Raw genomic sequence first — 4,014 nt, 5'->3', positions numbered from 1 at the left:
TCTCCCTCTCTTTCTCTCCCTCCCTCCCTTCCTCTCTCTCCCTCCCTCTCTCTCTCTCTCCCTCTCTTTCTCTCCCTCTCTCCTTCTCTCCCTCTCTCCCTCTGTCTCTCTCCCTCTCTCCCTCTCTCCCTCTCTCCCTCCTTCTCTCCCTCTCTCTGTCTCTCTATCTCTCTGTGTCTCTCCCTCTCCCTCTCTCTCCCTCTCTCCCTCTCTCCTTCTCTCTTTCCTTTTCTTTTCTTTCGGAAGATAGAACTGTTACAAAATCCTGAAATGTAATATGCTCCTTTGATGCTCCCATTCATATAAATTCAGTTTTTAAAACTGGAACCAATGCTATAATTTAAAAGATGTGCCCTCTTTCAGAGGAAAACATTTTTAAATGTAACAATTAGTTGGCCAGAAATTGTACTTAAAAATAAAACAACATTCGAATAAAATGTTACCCACAGGCTTCCACAATGCATATATAAACTAGCATAGTACTGAGCTCCATAGACAGAACCATGAGAACACCATGAGGTAAGGAAAGGAGATAGTTGACTTTTTGGAGAAGTGTCCAAGGAAAAACCTGATTCCAAGTTAATGGCTCAGACAAATCTTCCAAATCTCCAGCCCCGCTTGATGATATTGCTAGACTACTTCATCTTCATAGTGATCCTGCAGGTGCCCAGCATCTCATGCCCACCAGATTGATGGAAAAACAAGCTAAATGTCATTACTTAAGAGAAACATATAGTTAGAGGTAAGTTTTTTTTTAAAAAGAACAACCATGGTAAGTAGTAATCAAATTAAAACTGGGTTACAGTTCTATGGGGTTGATTGCACAATTTCTTATGCACATTTAAACATTTTTCTAATAAAATTTTAAGTAAAGATCAGGAATAAAGAACAGAAAACTACTAAAGCACCAAGAATACTATAAGCTTCAAACACAGAAAGAAAAATAATAAATATTTATTATTTATTATTAGCTAATAAATATGAGAACCTTCCCCAAAAAATTCATTTCATATTTTCATTCCAAATGTTAATGCTAAATAACCTTCTGAGAAATCTTAGCTCCAAACAGAGCTAAAACAGAGTTGATATGTCTATTAACTTGTACTCATGGCAAAGTTACCAAAGTCTTCATATTTCTATAATTTTATTTCCATTTTTTGTTGTGCTTCATGATCAGGAAGCCATAAAAAGTATGGCCCACCTTAAAGCGCCTGCTTTGGGCAGATGCAGGGGCCAGGGTTCGATCCCCAGCATGAGTTATGCTGTGAGACAGTGACTGAGACTGGGCATGGTGGTGCCTGCTTGTAATCCCCACTCATGGGATGCTGAAAACAGTAGGATCACGAGGAGTCTGATCTGTGTAGTAAGACTCTATAGACCCTGTACTAAATACATAAAAAAATAAAAAAATAAAAAAATATGGCCCTCTTTTGTACACGTTTTAGAATAAAAGTTGAATCATTATATGAGTTGGAAAAATTAATTATAAAGGAAACTGATTTCATCACTTTATTTTTGATCCAGGAAGTGAGGTAACCTTGAAACCTAAGTCTGAAGAAAAGAAAAACTCAAATCCCACTCTCTGCTATAATTGTTATAATTTCGCTATTTTTCTGAATTTTTTGTTTTCTAAGACTTTTCTAATGATTATAAGGAGAGGTTTAGATCCTGATTTTTTTCATTTCATTTTATATTTTAAGTGTTTGACTATATCCATATATTTAGAATATTAAAGATTGCAAATCAGTGCTGTGATGAATCTTTAACTCCATAGATTGTTTTATATTTTGGGTTGGATTGCCAGAAGTAGGATTAGTAGGTCAGAGAATATGAGATTACAATGGCTCTATATACTAACACATTACTTTCTGAAAGTGTTATACTAATTCGTAGGGTAACTATAATGTAAAAGCTTATCTTTGCCAGCATCTACTATGTGACACTTTTGGTTATAATTAAGCCTTTCCCTCATTCTCCACAATAGCAAATTACAATTCCTACTTCCTGTGTTCAAAGGTCTAGGCCAAATCTTTGACTCCTTGTTTTAACTATCTCTTTCAATGCATCCAAAGATTCTCCATAAAGATTCACCTAAATACTTACACATGAACACACATATTAAAGCTGTAAGCCTCACTGGAGACCACTGAGTCAGAATGTCCAGGGTGAAGCACATAGGGCTTGTGTTTGTTTCTTTTTTAATCTCTTTGGCCTCTTTTATTTTAAAGGGTTTGGTGCCATAAGTAATCAGCCTACATCCAAAGCTTCTTTTTTTTTTTTTTTTCCATAATAAAAATGTATTGTTACACAAATCTACAGCTTTTCAACAGTAAAGACACTTGTCTATGGCTGGAGAAGCAGGCAGGGCATGATGGCGATGGCCTTCCAGAAACGTGGTTACCGACTCTGTTCAATGTATGTGGAGATATTGATCTCTTCTGGAAACTCAGCCACATTAACTTCAAACCGGTCTTGAACATCATTAAGAATTTTGGCATCATTCTCATCAGACACAAAAGTGATGGCCAGGCCTTTGGTACCAAAGCGACCTGCATGGGCAACCCGGTGCAGGTAAGTGTCTGAGTCTTCGGGCATATCGTAGTTGAAGACGATGTTGACGCGTTCAATGTCCATCCCTCGTCCAAACAGATTAGTGGCCACCAGGATCCGCCTCTGGAAGTCCTTGAACTGCTGGTATCGTGATAGGCGCTCCTCCTGTGCCATGCCACGGTGAATGGCGATGGCCGGGAAGTTCTGCTCCACCAGGAGCTGGGCCAGGGCCATGCAACGCTGCACGGACTTCACGAAGATCACCACCTGGTTAAATTCTAATACATCCAGGAGGTCAAACAGCTTGCGGTTCTTCTCACTGTCCTTGAGCTTCACGTAGTACTGCTGCAGGCCGTGCAGCGTGAGCTTGGTCTCATCGTCTACAAACACCTCCATGGGATCCTGCATGAACTTCCTGCAGACTGGCCGGATCTCCTTGCTCAGAGTGGCGCCGAACATCATGCACTGCTTCTCATGGGGTGTCAGGCGGAAGATCTCCTGTACGTCCCGCCTCATATCTAGCTGCTCCAGCATCTTGTCACATTCATCAAGCACAAAGTGCTTCACGTTCTTCAGGTTGAGGGTCCTGTTTCTCACGAGTGCCAGGATCCGGCCTGGGGTTCCCACCACGACGTGAGGACAGTTTCTCTTCAGTACTTCCTCATCCTTCTTGATGGAGAGGCCTCCAAAGAACACAGACACCTTGATGCTGGGCATGTACTTGGAGAAACGCTCGTATTCCTTGCTGATCTGGAAGGCCAGCTCCCTTGTGTGACACATGACCAGAACTGCCACCTGGCCGTTGACAGGCTCAATTTGCTGTAGGGTGGCCAGCACGAAGACTGCTGTCTTGCCCATTCCAGACTTGGCCTGGCACAGGACATCCATGCCCAGGATGGCCTGGGGGATGCACTCATGCTGAACCTCTGAGGGATGCTCAAAGCCACAGTCCACTATGGCCCTCAGGAGCTCTGGCTTCAGCAGGAAGTCCCGAAAGCCAGAGCTGTGGATGGAGACATAGGAGCCCTTCACATCTTTCTTTGGTAATGCGGGAGTGCTCTCAGCAGGAGCCTGGGGCTCTTCATCTTCCTCATAATCCAGAAGCTCATTTTCCACATCTTGTTCTGCCATAGTGCTTAGTTTCTCGTTCACCTCCGCGTGCTAAGAGAAAGATGGTCCAATGCCAGTTATCATCCAAAGCTTCTTTAGGAAAGAAAATTTTCCCCAGAAAGTCTACATACATAAGGCAAGAAATTTACTTACTATTCAGTAGTAAAATAATAAAATACAGCCAAAAAGTGAATTATTCTGGTCTCTTCTATCTGTAAACGGTTGTCCACTTAACCTTGTGTGTGTATCTTGATCCATTTGCTGAAAGAAGCAAGTTTTTCAATGTCAGAGAACCCAGGCGTTAAGTGCTCCTGCTGTAACCAGAAGTGGTTAGATAGGGCAGAGGAGTATCAG

General features: G+C 41.8%; 1 pseudogene across 1 annotated transcript; it reads right to left on the bottom strand.

The window, feature by feature from the left end:
• Window positions 1–2,355: 2,355 nt before the first annotated feature.
• Window positions 2,356–3,713, bottom strand: LOC101565452 (annotated as a pseudogene). Its single transcript, XR_001117033.1, has one exon. The product of XR_001117033.1 is annotated as an ATP-dependent RNA helicase DDX39A pseudogene (transcript).
• Between the last annotated feature and the right edge of the window lie 301 nt (window positions 3,714–4,014).

This window comes from Octodon degus, unplaced genomic scaffold (genome assembly GCF_000260255.1).
Source record: "Octodon degus isolate 3935 unplaced genomic scaffold, OctDeg1.0 scaffold00022, whole genome shotgun sequence".
In the NCBI taxonomy this organism is placed as follows: Eukaryota; Metazoa; Chordata; class Mammalia; order Rodentia; family Octodontidae; genus Octodon; species Octodon degus.
This window is presented reverse-complemented; position numbering and strand designations above follow the sequence as displayed.